The 19,793-nt window shown below is 43.3% G+C and overlaps 1 long non-coding RNA gene across 1 annotated transcript; it reads left to right on the forward strand.

The window, feature by feature from the left end:
* The first annotated feature begins 9,103 nt into the window (after positions 1-9,103).
* On the forward strand, positions 9,104-19,681 carry LOC119125191. Its single transcript, XR_005098448.1, has 3 exons — positions 9,104-9,491; positions 10,868-10,870; positions 19,672-19,681. It is a non-coding gene; the product is annotated as an uncharacterized LOC119125191 (long non-coding RNA).
* Positions 19,682-19,793: the final 112 nt, after the last annotated feature.

The following is a 19,793-nucleotide window of genomic DNA, read 5'->3' on the forward strand; positions in this document are numbered from 1 at the left end:
CATGTTTTTGGGATGTGGGAGGAAACCGGAGCCCCCGGAGAAAACCCACGTGGACATGGGGAGAACATGCAAACTCCACACAGGGAGGGCCGGAGGTGGAATCGAACCCACACCCTCCTAACTGTGAGGCGGACGAGCTACCGAGCCGCCATTATAGCAATATATTCGAGAGACAAAGCATGTTATGTTGCCTCATTTAAATCATGCAAAAACTGTCCATCACGTCTTAATATCTGAACATTTAAATATGTAAACTAAAGTGCAATCACAATTGTAAATGAATGGCTTCTGGTTTTGAAATGTAAATATACCAATCTACTGTGATAAAACAACAAAATTGCAATAACTGCATTAACCATCAAAGTGAAGTCTAACTGTAATAGTAGTTTGAAACAAATCTGATTAAAGAAAAACATTGCAATAAAATACAGTGGAGCTTCGGTTTTCGACCACAATCCGTTCCAGAAGGCTGTTCGAGAAGTGAATCGTTCGAATTCCGAATCATATTTTCCCATTACAAATAATGCAAAAACATTAATCTGTATCAAGCAAAAAAATAAAACCCGCCCTTTTTAAGCATTTTTTTCATTTGCACATTTTTGTCCGATTGCGCAACTGCAGCGCACCACCGAACGCGCAACCGTAGTGCGTCGCCAACCGTGCAACTGCACCACGCTGGTCGCATGATTATGACAGAGCCGTCGCTGAAATTTAGAAAATATTTTTAAACTCCTGATGTACTTTCCAAAATTTAAGTGGACCTCAGTGGGCAGGGATCTTAATTTTGTCCGATCGCGCAACTGCAGCGCACCGCCGAACGCGCAACCGTAGCGCGCCGCCGACCGCGCTGGTCACATTTTTGTGACAGAGCGGTCGCTAAAATTTAGAAAATATTTTTAAAGTCCTGATGTACTTTCCAAAATTTAAGTGGACCTCAGTGCGCAGGGAGCTTAATTTGGTCCGATCGCGCAACCGCAGCGCGCCGGGCGCTCACTGTCGCATTGCTTTAGGAGCGTCTTTGTGTCTTAGGATGGCTTTACTGCTCCCACTTGCTTTCTTTGGAGGCATGATTAGAGTTGATGCAATCTTTAGAGTAACGAGAATGTAATAACGAACGGAGTCGGTTGGCATGCGGGTCCTCTCGGCTCATCTCGCGAGGTTCGACAACCGAATTTCGTCCGACATCCGAAGCAAAAAAATCGCGAATTTTTTGTTCGAATACCGATTTGTTCGAGAACTGGGTCATTCGAAAACCGAGGCTCCACTGTGATGCAAACTGGTTTAAACTTGAGAGTAGCTGAGATCTGTCATGTCAGAACATTACTCCTCACAAACATCCTCTGCCTCGCTGTGCTCAGTGTCACTGTCCACGGACGCGCACACCCTCCTGTCGAACTCTTGAAAGCGGCCGCTCTGAGGACCACGGAAAGCTTTTCTCTGATTGTGAGGATTTTTTAGGTGATCTTTTTGAGCTCTCCATCTCCGTACTTTACACTCTGTGACACCATATTTCACAGCTGATTTGCAAATGTTTGAAGACATTCAAATCATGCATGCAATCATTTATCACCATCATCTTGAAGTTGTCCTCAGCTGCCGGTTAACCTGGCCGATCTTTGACCCACTTTTCTCCAGATTGTCGCTACGTTTCTCCATTTTCTGTTATCTCTTCTCTTATTTTCGTCTCTTTTCTTTCTTACCGCTATTTTAAAATTTTCTTCTTCGTGCTACCGCTATTTTTATTTTTGTTCTTCGTGACAGGGGTTAGCTTTGGCCTGGGGAGTTAAATTCAGCATTCGCTTTAAAGATATCTGGCGCCAACTAGCGTTGTGAGTGGGTATAATGTCTAGACCCCGAATGTAAAACGACCCCTACTTTTTCAGTCTTATTTCAATGCAAAAAACCCCATCTTATATTCGAGCCAATACTGTAATGGTAGCAGTAGTAGTAATTGTAGTAGTAGTAGTAATAAAAATAATGATAAATATTGAGGTAAAAAAACAATAGTACAAAATAGTAGAAGAACAAAGCGAGAAGAAACGTAGGTTGAGTTGACAATTAAAAAGAAAAAAAATAGAAATATTAAACAACAAAAACGGGATAATTTCATGAACGTTTTGTATTCCCTACTCTTCAGGAGTGTTTGGGTGTGTTGTGTTTTTGTGTTCCTTTTCATGTTGGTCTGTTTTGTTACTTTTTTTTGGAATTATTCTTACAATGCACTCTGTCTTCTTTAAGGTCCAAACTTTGGCAAATCTTTACATGAAAGGCCAAAAGAGTTTAGAGGCTTCATCCATGTCCTTTCTCCTTTAATAAGACAAGAAGGATGCCTATTATGAGCCCTTTGTTGTGGACCCAACTCCCAGGCCTGCCCTTTGAATTGGATGCTTGAGCTGTCAGTGAGTACAGAATGCAGACCCAGTCGTGCACATCAGCGTGTTTCATAGAAAAGGTTGGAAGGAAGTTGCTTTTGCAGGCAGACCTGCTTTCATTTGGAAGCTGAGAGCAAAATGTTGGTTCATCATCAATTTCCACTGTCAAGGGCTTTGAGAGCAATGTGTATTGTTACAAGAGAGCAGGTAATAAATACTTGTGCTAATGGCATAAAGTAGACACAAATAGAGCAGAGAGAAAAGGCTAGAATTCTCATCACAATACAAGAGATTTAGAATAGAATAGATCTTTATTGTCATTGTCACACATGTACAACAAAATTTAAAAAGTGCCAACCGATCAGTGCATAAAATAAAAAATAAATAGAATAAAAAGATTAAAAAATACAAGCTAAAAACCCACAGAAGAACATACAGCGGCATTTAATGTGACTACCGCTGTAGGGTAAAAACTGTTGGCGAATCTGCTAGTCCTTGACCTAATTGATCTGTAGCGTCTGCCTGATGGCAACAGTTCGAAAAGGGAGTGGCCAGGGTGGGAAGTGTCCTTCAGAATGTTCTGTGTTTTTTTGAGACAGCGGGTTCTGTGTAGGTCTTCCAGTGTGGGGAGAGGGCAGCCAATGATCTTCTGTGCTGTGTTGATGACCCCTTGGAGCTTTTTCCTCTGAGCTGCCGTGCAGCTGGAGTACCAAACACATATACAGTACGTTAAAGTGCTTTCTATGGAGCAGTGATAGAAGGACACCAGCAGTCTTTGTGTAATGCTGTACCTCCTAAGCACCCTTAGGAAGTAGAGTCTCTGCTGGGCCTTTTTTAGCAGCTCAGAGGTGTTCACGCTCCAGGTGAAGTCCTCCTCAGTGATATAGAGGCTTTGCAGCTGACGTCATCAAGCTACCCACATTAGCTTGGCGGCCATCTTGGCGGTCAACTTTTCAGTGCCGGTCAACGACTCACACACGCTTTCTTGTTATATCTGTTGCTATTTGAGCTTAAAAATGCCGGATACCTGCTGTGCTGTTGGATGTAGCAATAGACGAGGCGATAAACCAAATCTTAGCTTCTATAGATTTCCGGCGAACATGAAAAAACGTGATAAATGGATCGCGGATATTCGTCGTGAACGATGGAAACCTACGATTTACACAAGGATATGCAATGAGGACTTCATATCAGGTATGTAAACAAACTATTCACCCCTGATTTGTTTCACAAAATGTGAAATAATACAATATGGGATGATACAAATATGATTGTTGAAAATGCTGGGTGCATTTTTAGAAAGGCAGCAAGGCAGGGAATGGGATGATTTCTTCAGTTCACCCCCCCGTTTTTATTTTGTGTTTATTTTTTCATGATGCTTCATCTGATTGGCTTGAAAACGTTATCAATGTAAATATTGAACTTCATATTGGAATTGAACAATTAATTCTCGAGTGAATGCATTAGGAAATTTCCCAAAAAAGTATTATGAACCTTGTGAAACAATTTTTTTTTAATGTAGCATTTTTTAACAAGAGGGTTTTTGTTACTTCATTTGGCACAAGGTAAAATCTACATTGGTAAAGTTTTCAAGCCATTGGCACAAGGTTAAAATTTTTATTGGTTAAGTTTTCAAGCCAATCAGATGTGGCATCATGCAAAAATAAACAAAAAATAAAAATGGTAGCAACTTGAACAGACAGGTACAGTATCTGAATGATTTCACTCTATTCAGTTTTTTAATATGTCAAGTTATGAAATGCCATTACAAAACAAATCGACGAGGTAATTATAAATATCTGGATATGAGAGTTCAGGCAGGTCGGCTGTTGCAAAATGCTCGGGCGATTTTAGCATGCTTCTCGGTAAAAGGTACGGATCCGTTGTGCCAACAAGGTTCAACTTCTCTCTGTAACGTTTCTTGGATTCTTCATCCAAATGCCCAACTTCGTTGGATAGCAAATCAGCCATAATTCGGATGAAATCGGTGAAAATGTAGCGCAGAAATCAAACAATCTATACCAACACGTAGGAACGAGCTGACGAGTTGACCGCCAAGATGGCGGCATAACACAAAATCACGTGATAAAACCACGTGACTGCAAAGCCTCTATACCGTATTGGCCCGAATATAAGACGACCCTGATTATAAGACGACCCCCTCTTTTTCAAGACTCAAGTTTGAAAAAAGACTTTTTGAAACCCAAATTTAATTTTTATACAGAAAATTATTACATCTGAAACAAATGATTCTAACGTTATCTTTCCTCATTCAAATCATGAAAAAAATGTCTATCACATCTTAATATCTGAACATTTAAATATGTAAACTAAAGTGGAATCACATTTGTAAATGAATGGCTTCTGGTTTTTGAAATGTAAATAAACCAATCTACTGTGATAAAACAACAAAATTGCAATAACTGCATTAACAATCAAAGTAAAGTCTAACTGTAACTGTCGTCTTGAAACAAATCTGAATAAGAAAAAACATTGCAATAAAATAATGCAAACTGCTACCGCTATTGTTGGGGAGCCTGAGCCATAACTCGGATGGTTATGCTCTTTTCGCCCCCGGGTGTCGGTCAGAACACAGGAGGGAAGACGTGGTTCAGTTTTGATTGCTTTACTGAATTATTGGCAAAAAATAATAATAAATAACCATAAATGAAACACTCGCGGCGACACACCAAACATAAGTCATTGATCGAGACAACAAAATACGTTTGCTGGCGACCGTTAGTCACCGTGCTACTGCGTAACGACTACTCATAAGATGCGAGGCAAACTTAATGGAGCGCGCCGGAGCTGTCAATCAAACGGCGCGCACACGAAGCGGCACAACAGTGGACAGTAATAATAATGAAATGTATATCCTCACTTTGTGTCAAAGACGCACACAATCACAGCAACATACTCAGTCGATACCAGCAACCTTTAACTTACCGCTGCGCACAAGTGAATGGGTATATTGTAGGGGTGTAACGATTCATCGATACACATCGATTAATCGATATAATGCTCTACGATTTATTGGCATCGATGCTAAACGTAAACATCGATTTATATCGGCGTGTTTGACCTCGGACATTAGACGCGACTTTATTTTGAAATCCAGTTCATTGTTGCTTGCTTCCTCTTTCCGGGAGCAGTACGCAGCGTGTTGTGTTGTGAGCAGAGCAGGCACGTGAAAGGGGAGCCGACAACTACGCGGCTCCTGGGCTGGTGCTATGGCTAGTGTCCAAGAAGACGAGGAAATTCGCTCCCCTTTGGGCTTCAAGTCATTCGTTTGGAAGCACTTTGGATTCCAAAGAAAAGATGGCTCAACGGACAATTAAAATTATTGTAAATAAATAGTTCAGTAATGCACTTTAAAGTTAATGGTATTACAAAAAAAGAAAGAATATTCATTTTTCTTTACTTATATGAGAAAAAATATAGGAATTTGATAAAGTTCAGTGTTAAAATAAGCACTTTGTATACTACAATACTCTTGTAATTTCCTAAATAAAGAGTTTGCAGTACCTTGTTGATTTTGCGTATGAATTGTTATAAATCAGGATATTGTTCTATATTTTTTATTTAAAAAATAAATAAATAAATAAAAATATCGATCGTGGAGCACTATATCGTGATGTATCGTGAATGAATCACAGCAGGCTTTAAGATATCGGCAAATATCGTATCGTGGTTCTTTGTATCGATATGATATCGTATCGTGACAAAACCCGCGATTTACACCCCTAGTATATTGTCTAGACCCCGAATGTAAGACGACCCCCACTTTTACAGTCTTATTTCAATGCAAAAAAACATCGTCTTATATTCGGAATAATACGGTACTAACAAATGTGTTTGTTTGTTTGTTTGTTTGTTTGTTTGTTTGTTTGTTTGTTATTCTATTTTTATAAGAGTAACTATGTAAATTGAAAAGAATTCCAAACTTGCTTACTGTGGGTTTGTAAAGATGTTGCTAAATTAAAGGTAAACAGCTTGCGTATCACTGCCTTGTCTTTCACCTAAGATTTGTCACCATTTCTTTATTCCAAGGCTTTAGGCTCTATTTGAAATTGTCTTTTTATACTATGACTCATGAATGACATTCAAAATAATTCTGTTACAATCGTTTGAATCATGTCTGTTTACTAGATTCTAGCATATCAGAATAGTCAAGTCAAGTTTATTTATATAGTCCTTAATCACAGACGAGTCTCAAAGGGCTTCACGTAGTTGACAAGTTGACAATTATTCTCAACATCCCCTGATCTTAATTCCCAGGAGGGCAAGGAAAAACTCGCAAAACCCTACTGGGGAAAAATGAGAAACCTTGAGAAGAGATCACAAATGGGAGGATCCCCCTTCCAGGATGACCCGGCTGCAATGGATGAAGAGTGGGCAACATTGAACACACAATATAAAACAATCCAAAGAAAAACTAGATGTCCTTATTCAAAATGAAGAGCTGCAGGAAGGTGCCCTCAATTGTCATGACAGTGTCTGCAAGGAGGGTAATCCTCCTCAGATCCCTCGTCCCAATTGGTCAACATGGAGGTAGCAGTTCTGATACCTGTCGATATGGCATTCCAAAGCTCTAGAGCCCGAATAGAGAATGAGATCTAGATCAGGGTCTAGAGCAGGGGTCACCAACTCAATTCAAATAATCAGGATCGCTATCAGCCTTAATAGAGCTTGCTGATGAGCTGATCATTTGAATCAGGTGTGTTGTTGCAGGGCTGCACCTAAAACAGGCTGGATTGGCGCCCTTGAGGACCGGAGTTGGTGACCCCTGGTCTAGACCCTGCGAACTTCTTTTTGGCCCTAGGGTCACTAAAAGACCAGCGTTATGCGAATGAAGGTTTTGGGACGGAATGTAAGGTACAACCAGGTCGACGAGATAGGAAGGCGCTAAGCCATGCAATGTTTCATAGGTTAGTAAGAGAACCTTGCAATTGCATCGCAAGTAGACCGGGAGCCAATGCAAGTTGGCTAGTTATCGGGGTAATATGATCAAGTTTTCTCGTCCTTGCGAGCAGTCTCGCCGCAGCATGTTGTACCAACTGTAGACTTTTAATAGTAGCCTTAGGAAGACCAGAGAACGATATGTTACAGTAATCGAGGCGTGACATAACAAATGCATGTATAATAATTTCCGCATCACGTGTTGATAGAATCGGATGAATTTTAGCAATATAACGGAGGTGAAAAAACACGGTTCTAGTTATGTTCTTAATATGTTTTAGAAAGGAGAGAGTTTGGTTCAATATAACACCAATGTAACAATATGATCTATTGTTAGCCAACTGGGAACTGTTGAGGGAAGGGGAACGTTTTAAGAGCGGACACTTCCGGTTACAGGGTTAGACTAGCAGTACTGCGTAAGTGTACCAGGAGACAGAAATAAAAGTTACAACCACGTTGGGTTGAATTGAGACCAGAGTGTGTGCCTTGTTTCTGATAACACCATACATTAAACAACCGAGATTGGTTTAGGTGATAGTATATTTTTCCAGATTAAGAGTGGTTTCCTGAAACAGGTGGTGATAACGAGCAAGACCAATTATCAACATCTCGGTTTTTATCTGGGTTAAGACGTAGGAAATTGAGAGACATCCATTTTTTAATCTCAACAAGACATGCCTCAAGATTACAACAATCCCACGGATTTGTCATTGCTACGGCATATACCGTTTTGGCCCGAATATAAAACAATATTTTTTGCATTGAAATATGATTGAAAAAATGGGGGTCATCTTATATTCGAGGTCTAGACATGATACCCATTTTCACTTGTGCGCAGCGGTAAGTTAAAGGTTGCTGGTATCGATTGAGTATGTTGCTGTGATCGTGTGCGGCTTTGACACAAAGTGGGTAGGCTATATACATTTCATTGTTACTACTGTCCACTTTTGTGCCGTTTGTCCGATCGCGGTTTGCTTCGTGTGCGCGCCGTTTGATTGACAGCTCCGGCGCGTTCCCTTAAGTTTGCCTCGCATCTTATGAGTAGCCGTTACGCAGTTGCACGGTGACTAACGGTCGCCAGCAAACGTATTTTGTTGTCTCGATCGATGACTTATGTTTGGTGTGTCGCCGCGAGTATTTCATTTATGGTTATTTATTATTTCTTTGCCAATAATTCAGTAAAGCAATCAAAACTGAACCACGTCCTCCCTCCTGTGTTCTGACCGACACCCGGGGGCGAAAAGAGCATAACCATCCGAGTTATGGCTCAGGCTCCCCAACAATAGCGGTAGCAGTTTGCATTATTTTATTGCAATGTTTTTTTTATTCAGATTTGTTTCAAGACGACAGTTACAGTTAGACTTTACTTTGATTGTTAATGCAGTGATTGCAATTTTGTTGTTTTATCACAGTAGATTGGTTTATTTCATCATCATCATCATCATCATCGGTTTAAAGTCCGCTTTCCAGGCGCCGCTGGGTTGGACTGGGTTCTCGATATGGCTTTCTTCCACCGGGAACGGTCCATGGCCATCTCGTGGTTGATGCCGAGTGCCTTCATGTCGGCTGCCACGGTCGTCTGCCAGGTCTTTTTAGGTCGGCCACTGGGTCTTGTTCCCTCTACGTTATACGACAAAACTTTCTTCACCCAGTCGTTCTCGTCCTTCCTCACTACATGTCCGTACCATCGCAGTCTGCCTCTCCTCACCACATCCACTATGGCCTCCACTCCCATCTTCTTTCTCAGCTCTGCACTGGTCTTTTCCTCCCTCATTAACACACCACACATCCATCTGATCATCCTCATTTCTGCTCTGTTTAGTTTGTCTTCGTGTTCTGTTTTCAGGGCCCATGCCTCACTTCCGTACGTCATACTACTTCTGACGCAGGCTGAGTACACTTGGCCTCTCATCTTCAGGGATGGGGCCTTAGATGTTAAGAAGGGCATGAGTTCCCTGAATTTCTTCCACCCGCTTCTCACCCTTGTGGTCACTGCTAGGTCCACCCCCCCATCAGCGTTAAGCATGTCTCCAAGGTAGCAGAAGCTGTCCACCACCTCGTACATCTCCTCATCTACCACGAGCCCCTCTTGCTCAGCTGGGTCTGCTTGGGCGACTTCTCCCCTGCACCGCTTGCATTGGAAGGTCTCACTTGCAGCTAGTAGGCTGCCTTTTACTCCGCTGCATCTTTGGTGTACCCATCTCTGACAACCCTTGCACCGGATTTATTTACATTTCAAAAACCAGAAGCCATTCATTTACAAATGTGATTGCACTTTAGTTTACATATTAAAATGTTCAGATATGTGATAGACAGTTTTTGCATGATTTGAATGATGCAAAATAACATAGTTTTTCTCTCAAATATATTGTTGTAATCATTTGTTTCAGATGTAATTATTTTCTGTTTAAAAAGTAAATTTGGTGTTCTAAAAGTATTTTTTCAAACTTGAGTCTTGAAAAAGAGGGGGTCGTCCTATAATCGGGGTCGTCTTACATCCGGGCCAATACGGTATATTATATAATTGGGTGTCATCCGCATAACAATGAAAACTAATGTTATATTTACGTACAATGTCCCCAAGCGGAATCATATAAATACTAAACAGTATAGGTCCGAGTACCGATCCCTACGGGACACCACGTGTAACATTAATGAGGTTAGAGGTCGTGTTGCCATGGACCATGCGGTGGGTCCTCTCTGAAAGATAAGAACTAAACCAACAAAGTGCTGACCCAGAAATAGCAACGCAGGTTTGAAGGCAATCTAATAAAATGTTATGATCGACAGTTTCGAAGGCAGCACTAAGATAGAGTAATAATAGTACAGATGAGGTGTTTGAGTCTATAGCTAAGAGGAGATCATTGGTCACTTTAGCAAGAGCTGTCTCAGTAGAATAGTTGCGTGAGATCATTGTTGACAAAGTCAATATCATGTACCATAATATTGTATTTAACATTCTGCTTTTCCATGATTGTAAAACCCTCACAGAAGAAGCACATGTTAAAAGGTCGGGAGGAAAATCAGCACCTCCAAATCTCGGACCATTGTGCTCAATTAGTCAAGGCTGGAGTTTACCCACTCCTGGTCGGGGATGAGAACCTGCCCCTAGTGGCAGAGTTCATGTATCTTGTGGTTTTGTACAAAAGTGAGGTGAGGATGGAGTGGGAGATAGACAATCGCATCGATGCAGCAATGCACTAACTGTCTGTCGTGATGAAGACTGATTTTCTGATTAATTTACATTCCGAACCTCACATATTGTCAGATTGAGAAAACCAAAAAATGTTAGCAAAACATACAGAGGATACTGGGTTCACAAACTTATTGTAAATTGTTCATTGACCCTATTCTGAACCAAAGCATTGTTTCCCATTAAAATGAATGGAAATCACATCGAATCATTCGGCTCCAGAACCAAGTAGCTTGCGGACAACGCAGATGGAAGGAGCGGAAAGCGGAGCAGAGAAGAACAAACAGCCTTCCTAAGTACTATAATTTTTAAAATTGTGAAACAGTGCCAACGCCCGAGGTAGAACGTCTATGCATGATTCTATGCATATAACATATAATATAGCATAATCGATAATTGGATGGACAGATGGATGGATGCATGAATGGATGGATGGATGGGTTATTGGATGTTTAATAAAGGCAAAAATATCTATTGATAAAGACAGCTACAGCTAGAAAAAGCAAAAACACAATTCAAAGTTCATCGATCCATCTACCCTCTCATCTTCTTCCTACTGCCTGGAGTTATCGTGGACAACAACCTCACCTTCATTAAAGTGTCAAAACAGCTTTTCATCACCTCAGAAATATCGCCCGTATCTTTCCACTCTACAGTTGAAACCCTTATCCATGCTTTTATATCATCTCGCATTGACAACTCGAATAGCATGTGCTACGCCGGCACACCTTCAAATCTCCTCAACAAACTTTAAAACTCTGCAACCTGTTCCCATGACCACATTACCAGTTTTTCAGAATCTCGACTTACTTCCGATAACTTAGCACATCAAATTCAGAATTCGCCTTCTCACCCAAAAGCCCTCCAGAGCGAGGCTCCTAATGATATTAATGACTCGCTTCACTCTTAAACCCCTTCCCGTATGCTCCGTTCATCTGACAATAAGCTCTTCATTATCCCAAGAATCCAACGCCGTACTTGGGGCGACAGAGCAATCGTTGTTGTTGCGTGTGTGTACGTGTGTGTGTGCGTGTGTGCATGTGTGTGTCTAAACATGAATTACAAAGACATACAGTATGTGGCGTTCAAACCGATAAACTTTATTGTTTATAACAAATAATCATTAACTTTGACATGTTCCAAAAAAGCTGGGAGGGGGTCAAGTTTACCACTGTGTTGCATCCCTTTTTCTTTTAAGAAAATTCAATAAAAGTTTGGAAACTGATTACACTAAATGTTGAAGCTTTGTAGGTGAAATTTTCCCCCCAATTTTTTTTAAAATGTATTATTCTATTGAGCCCATTACTTTGCTGGACAAGGCTGCAATGGGCAAAGCCCACTTGAAGTGGCAGAGTTGATTGAGGCTGTGGTGGGCTACTGGGCGGGCTAGACATTTTGGCAGCTGCAAAATTTATGGTGGGTAGCCACTACAGCATTTGCACAGTGGCAGCAATGATAACGGTCTGATTTGGCACACCCAACCTTACATCTGTACATCTAATAGCCTGCAAAATATAAGAACATTCGACCACTGTGCCACCCAGGTTTTTACGGTGTGACCAATAAGACATTCCTCAGGGGAGTTCTGAGTTCAGTAATGTTATTACATGTGGTGTCACTATCAATTTTGCCAGTCCGTCTTCCATCCTTCATCTGTCACCTGGGAACCATTCCGTCCTCATCTGTCCATCTTTATTCATAACATAGCATGATTGTCACAATTACAAGATGGCGGCGCGTGCACACGCAGCGACCTCTCTCTGTCCCGCCTGAACGGTGTTTTGTTCGTTTAATGAGTGTTTGTCCGACAGTTTTGTGTGTTCGTCTCGTCGTACTGAGTCGTGCTACAAGTACAGCAGGCAGGTTCTGCTCGACATCGGCGAAAGCGAGTTTTGTGGCGTTCTGGACTTTGAAGCGGGGACATTAAAGAAGCTCGGACTGCTCCGTCCTGAAACGTCGCCGGACTCGCCTGCTATTCCTCCCCCGGTTAGGGAGCGTCGGAAGCGGTGTGCGAGGAGGCTGAAGAGGGGCAAGCGCGGAGGCGTCCGGGCCAGGCTGGCGGCCAACCCAGCTCGCCCGGCCGTGCCTTCCATTCTTCTGGCGAATGTTCGATCGCTGGACAACAAAATGGATTACATTCACCTGCTGAGATCTACGAACCGGACAGTGCGTAACTGCTGTGTGCTCGTGTTCACTGAGACTTGGTTGACTGTCAACATTCCGGACTCTGCTGTACATCTGGAGCGGCTAGCGTGCTATCGGGCGGACCGGGCCATTGTAAAAGGGGAAAAATCGCGAGGAGGTGGAATATGCGTCTACATCCGTGACGAATGGTGCCGGGACTCTGTAGTGGTATGCAAGCACTGCTCGCCACTGGCGGAGTTTGTGATCATTAAGTGCCGTCCATTTTACCTGCCGAGGGAATTTACTGCGATTCTGCTAGTCGCGGTATACATCCCGCCTTCCAACATCGAAGGCGACAGGATCGCGGCTCTTAGTGAACTGTACCAGGCTGTCAGTGAACAACAGACGGCGCACCCTGACGGTTTCACCATCTTCGCTGGTGATTTTAATCACGCTAACCTGAAGTCTGTTTTTCCGAGGCTTCACCAGCATGTTAATTTTCCAACACGTGGCGACAGCTTCCTGGACCTGGTCTCCTCTTCACATAAAGGAGCTTTCAAAGCCGCCACCCTCCTCCATCTTGGACTTTCTGACCATATCACTGTTATGCTTTTGCCCGCATACAGACAAATGGTGAAAGCATCCAGGCCGGTTCGCAAGCGGGTTAGAGTGTGGCCTGAGGGTGCCTCTGATGTGCTTCGAGACTGCTTTGGCTCTACTGACTGGGAAATGTTTAAGCAGGCGGCCACTTGCAATGATCGGACGGACATAGAGGAGTGTACTGACTCTGTTTCTTCTTACATCGCGAAGTGCATTGATGATGTGACCCACTCGAAATACATCGTCACTCGGGCTAACTGGAAGCCATGGCTGACTGGGGCTGTCCTCAGGCTGCTGAGGGCCAGGGACAAAGCCTTCAGAGCGGGGGATGAGGCTGGCTTGAGGACAGCGAGGGCCGACCTGTCCCGGGGCATCAAGGAGGCGAAAAGGGCGTTCTCTTGCAAGATTACCACCCACTTCAAGGACGCACGGAGCCTTTGGCAGGGCATTCAGACCATCACGTACTACAAGCCCGCGCCGCAGAGCTGTGAGGGCGACGTCCGTCTGCTCAAGGATCTCAACCGCTTCTTTGCTCGCTTCGACGCTCAGAACAGCACTTGCCCGCTGAAGACCCCTCCCCCTCCACAAGAGCAGCCCCTGTGCCTCTCTGCTGATAGCGTGAGGAGGGCGCTTGCCGCTATCAACACCCGTAAGGCGGCGGGCCCTGACAACATCCCAGGTCGAGCGCTGAAGGACTGCGCTGGGGAGCTGACGGGTGTCTTCACGGACATCTTTAACATTTCCCTGCAGCAGGCCGTCGTCCCTTCGTGTTTCAACGCTGCCACCATCGTACCTGTGCCGAAGAAACCTGCCCCGTCCTGCTTCAATGACTACCGCCCCGTGGCACTGACGCCCATCATCATGAAGTGCTTTGAGCGGCTTGTCATGGAGCACATCAGATCCATTCTCCCCCCCACCACAGACCCCTTCCAGTTTGCGTACCGAGCCAAACGGTCCTCTGAGGATGCCATCTGCTCTGAGTAGGGACTCGTATGTGAGATTGCTGTTTGTGGACTTCAGTTCTGCCTTCAACACCATTGTACCACAACGACTCATCTGCAAACTCGCCAAGCTGGGCCTCAGTACCTACCTCTGCAACTGGCTACTAGACTTCCTCTGTCAGAGGCCTCAGGTGGTGCGTGTTGGCGACAAAATCTCCGCCAGGATCACGCTGAGCATGGGGGCCCCCCAAGGCTGCGTGCTCAGTCCGCTGCTCTTCACCCTGCTGACGCATGACTGCGCTGCAACCTACAGCACCAACCGCATGGTGAGATTTGCTGACGACACGACTCTGGTGGGTCTCATCACCAAGGGCGACGAGACTCAATACAGGTTGGAGGTTGACCTTCTGTCCACGTGGTGCAAGGACAACAACCTCCTGCTGAACATCAACAAGACCAAGGAGATTGTTGTTGACTTCCGGAAGGGTCACACCCAACACCTGCCGCTGACCATCGATGGTGCTGTGGTGGAGAGGGTGAGCAGCACCAGGTTCCTGGGGGTGCACATCAGTGAGGATCTCTCCTGGTCCACCAACACCGCATCACTGGCGAAGAAGGCCCAGCGCCGCCTGTACTTCCTGCGGAAACTCAGGCGAGCAAGTGCTCCTCCGGCCGTCATGACTACATTTTACCGTGGCACCATTGAGAGCGTCCTCTCCAGTTGTATCACTGTTTGGGGTGGTAGCTGCACTGAATACAACATGAAGGCCCTGCAGCGCATTGTGAACACGGCTGGTAAGGTTATTGGTGCTTCACTCCCCTCCTTGAAGGACATTTACGCCTCCCATCTCACCCGCAAGGCGACCACGATTGTGAGTGATGTGAGTCACCCCGCTCACTCTTTGTTCGATCTTCTGCCCTCTGGGAAGAGGTCCAGGAGCCTGCGCTCCCGCACCACCAGACTCACCAACAGCTTCATTCTCCAGGCTGTTAGGATCCTGAACTCTCTCCCCCCTTCTGTGTAGCGTCCTGTACTTTTGCGCTATATTCTGACTGTCTGCTGTATGCACACTTGCTCCATTTTTGCGCCTCTTATTTATTGTGTTATTTGTTTATTTATTATTTATTCATCACTCTTATTTATTCATTGTTTGTGCCTTCTTGTTTTTATTTTTTTGTGTTGTTTACTTGTATGTATATTGTGTACTATGTCTTGTCACCGTGGGATAGTGGGAACGTAATTTCGATTTCTTTGTGTCTTGGCATGGGAAGAAATTGACAATAAAGAAGACTTTGACTTTGACTTTGTGCATTGTCCCCCCACATATAAACAAAATTTAAAAAAGAACAAAGCAAAAAAGTTCATTGTCCTACAGATGAGAAAACCAATCTTTGGCAGACTTCCACGTTAGTTTGCCGAGCTTCGTTGGACGGACGGACTTTATTCAGCACTTGGCACGGAGAGGGACAATTACTCAGATGGACAAAATCCCACTTCTGTCAGTCCTCATTCCGTCCTTTTTTTTAACTTTGTCGTCCCTTGTCCTTCATATGTTAAATGTCCGTCTGAGATGAAATGCCCACCTCCGCTTTTTATTTTTTAATTTTTTAATTGAGTATTTTTTTATACGAAGAAACTGTACTTTTCCTCCTTCACGGAAAACGGCTGCTCATCCTGGTGGGCTCCTTGCTTCACAGGCATGGCGGATTACGTGAAGGACGAGATAATCTCCTACGACCGTCCCCGTACTCTCAAGGACGCCATGGACCTGGAGGCATGCTTAGACCGGCGTATCCGGACATGACAACGCGAGAAGGAAAGGAGGAACCCTTCCCTGCTCCGCAGCTGTACCAATGGGGCCGCCAACTCGCCTGCCTTTGACTATCACAGACATCCAGCTGGGATCGACAAAGCCAATCATCGCGTCGTGACGTGTCCGTTGAAAGGCCAGTGCTCACACGACATTGGTGAATCCACGTGAGCTTGGCCAGAACAGTCTCCCCAGCAAGTAACAAGCTGCTACTGCAGGCCCGTCTGCTCCTCTCAAATGGCACCCTGACGCAGGCTGCCCTGGTTGACTCCGGGGCTGAAACCAACATTATGGACATTGGACTCGCCCGCCAGTGGAACATTGCCAGCTACTCTCTGTTGCCTCTCGTTCCGGCTCAGGATTTGGAAGGGCGGCTGATCCGTGAGGTGACTATAGGAGTCACGTGATGTTACATTTGTGTATCTCCTCATGACTGGACAGTATCTGTTTTATTGTTTTATTGTTTTCCCATAAAAAGAGCAATGCGGTACAGCATAGAAAGCAAGAAAACTTAGCTTCCTTCTCCAGGTCAGCTTGTTTTATACTGTCCGGAAAAGGCTGGAAAGCATCACCTGACCATTTGGTACCTACATACGTATGTGTATTGGGAGGTTACCGCCCCTATATGTGGTGTTAAAGTTAAAGTCCCAATGATCGTCACACACACATCTGGGTGTGGTGAAATTTGTCCTCTGCATTTAACCCATCCCTGTGTGATTTTAATCCATCCCCTCGGGGAGAGGGGAGCAGTGAGCAGCAGCGGTGCCGCGCTCGGGAATCAGTTGGTGATCTAACCCCCCAATTCCAACCCTTAATGCTCAGTGCCAAGCAGGGAGGCAATGGGTCCCATTTTTATAGTCTTTGGTATGACCCGGCCGGGGTTTGAACCCACAACCTTCCAGTCTCAGGGCGGACACTCTACCACTAGGCCACTGAGCTGGCCCCTGAGTATGTGTGTGTGTTGTGTCCGCCGTCCGTGCCCATGTGGCCACAAAGTTCTTTGTGCTGTATCCGTGTTCTGATTGAGCAGTTATGTTTATATACAATAAGAAGAAGATTTGCCCACATATGAACATGAAAAAGTGTACAAGTTTGTCTTACTTAGCCAATTATGTACACGTTGCTGTTTCACCCACTTCATCTGTTACAGTGAAACTGCCAAGTGTTTGTTTGTATGTGTGTGGTACGTATGCCATAAAGAAATACGTTATGGCAGTAATGGCGAGAAGGTGCTCACGCAAAACCCGGCAGAGGAGAGACATAAAGTGCCGTGCATTCACTTCAGTGCAGGTCCTCTCTGCTTGGTAATACCTCAACAACAACTGAGTTATGCGCATCTATGGCTGATCTTGTGTACTTTTATAGTGGAGCACAACTTACCATTCACCATGTCGCAGCCACTGGTTGAGCTCGTCAAGTTATGACAGGCTTGTGTAATGTCAGACAAATAAAAACATTGAATAAAATTATGTATAGATGGTTGATTATTTGGATGATCACAATAGAGTCAAGCCTTGCCAAAATAATCGTTTTATTGAATCGATTGAAAACGTTGAAATTACATGAGCAAACTACAATAGAAATCTGTTCAACATTACTCTCTTTTTTTTTTTAAATGGTCTGGGATATTAATATGGTTCGGATTTAAACCTTCTTAGTATATGAATGCTGTATCAGAAAATTGTATTGGGCTAAGGGCATGTACACACTATAATCCTGTTTACATGAAAAGTTTCGAGAAGCAACTGTGTGGCAAAAAAGGAACTGGTATCAATGTGTTTCATAGCTCTTAAATAAACTGGGGAATATAATTTGGCCCAAAAATATTTCAGTCTAAAATTTTTTTTTACTTTAATCCATGTTGTCATGAAGTCTGGTAGAGAAATGAACGGCTACGTCATCTCTGTCTGGTGTGCCTATTGTTTAGTTTCATGAATCTAAACCACCTTAAATCGAAATGACCTTGAACAGGATAAGCAGTGTTGAAAATGGATGAATGGATGGAAGTCTAAACCAGTGTTTCGTGGCACATTAGTGCGCTGGGAGAGATCAGGTTTTTCGCAGGATGTCAATCAACTATGTTGACAAAAATGTTTATATTTTCTAATTAAAAATTACATATTTGGTCTGTCAGTTCACAATTTTAATTGGATAGTGATTTCAGAGGTAGTTAATAAATTAACAAATTGAATAACAGCCAAGCCCTTGTTAAACCTGGTGCATAGAAATGTGGTCTCAATGTTTCCTATTCAGTCAGCAGCAGTAATTGCATTTCTAATCTCATTAGCTACCCCAGACTATTTTCACTTTTACTTTGTTTGGAAGAGTTAAAGCATATTCAAATTGGAACTACTGATTCAGACAGTGAGAAGCCTTTAATACTGTAGCACAGCTATTCCACCTCTCTAGGGGAAAATGATAAAGCACATAAAATATCACAGAGAATAATAACCATTTCCCCTTCACTAGAGTTTAAGAGGTGAAAGATGTTGCCTCGAAGGAGTTTTTCAGAGGGATTTCATATGCATGACAACATGGGACTGCATGGAAAATCATACTGAGGGTGTCCTCTAAAAGTACACACACTTTTTTTAATTTGCTTAGCTTCAGGCATAGAAAATGTCTTTGTTTATTGGAAGCATCTGAATTGTAACAAAGATGGGTTAATTAATGCCTCGTATTTATGATTGGTTTTTAAATACTGGTCATGGAAATAAGTGAAACGCCCGCAGCATTTAATAACTTTGAGGAAAAAGGATTTATAATTGTCTGCAATACTATAATATTATTTATTTCAAAAATTCAGATGCACAAGGACTTTGTAGGATTTGAACAGCCTATGAAATGGCTCTGATTTGTGTAAGAGAAGGGGAAGCAAAAGCAGTAAATGATGAGGAATATGCTAAGCCAAAAGCTGAAAATCATAGCACTCATTAGTACCTTTGATAACAAAAAATCTTCGCTTTGTCCTGGATTACTTAGGTTGCATTATTGAACAATTATGTCTAAAGACCACTCTACGAAGAAAAATACAAAAGGATGGTTATTTTTAAAAGCAGCTGTCCTTTGTTCTATTATTAATTGCTTCACAGCGTGCATGCTCCCAATGAACAAGACACCGATAGTACATCTATCATTGATGCTTCGAACAAAACATTAAAGATAGGCTGGAGTTAAATATGAGAATAGTCAAATTTATCAAAGCCAATTCGTGAATTTGTCATGAATCCATCTTTGCCTTGATCATACAAGAGAACCACAGTATTGGACATGGTATGATTACTGTACATCACACTGACTTCTTTGTATGACGTGTACAGGACATAATGCAACGAAGCAAATGGATTTTAAATGACTGCTGGTTGATTTGATTTTTGTGGCCACTTTGTCACTGGGCAAGCTCTATTTCAGCAGCCATAACCATTTGGACAAAATGTTTAATAATGAAAATCGATTTGTGGCTTTCGGATAAGAAAAGGGCGATTTAGCGAGGTCTAAGACGTTAAACTTAAGCCTTGTGAAGAAACACTGTGGGGCCCAACCCTTTGAACATTTTTTGTGTGTTGTTGCGTGTTGTGAGCGATGTCCGATGTTGAGCCAGAAAAACAAAGATGTGGAGTATAGAGTTGGTTCTTTATTGGCAAGATCTTGGGTTGTTTAATGGCGGCCAGTACACATGGCAAGGCGGCACATAAACAACAACTTCCTTCTCCAGGTCAGCTTGTTTTATACTGTCCGGAAAAGGCGGGGAAATGTCACATGACCATTTGGTATCTGTGAGTGTGGGGGGCGT

Source organism: Syngnathus acus, chromosome 1 (genome assembly GCF_901709675.1).
Source record: "Syngnathus acus chromosome 1, fSynAcu1.2, whole genome shotgun sequence".
Classification (NCBI taxonomy): Eukaryota; Metazoa; Chordata; class Actinopteri; order Syngnathiformes; family Syngnathidae; genus Syngnathus; species Syngnathus acus.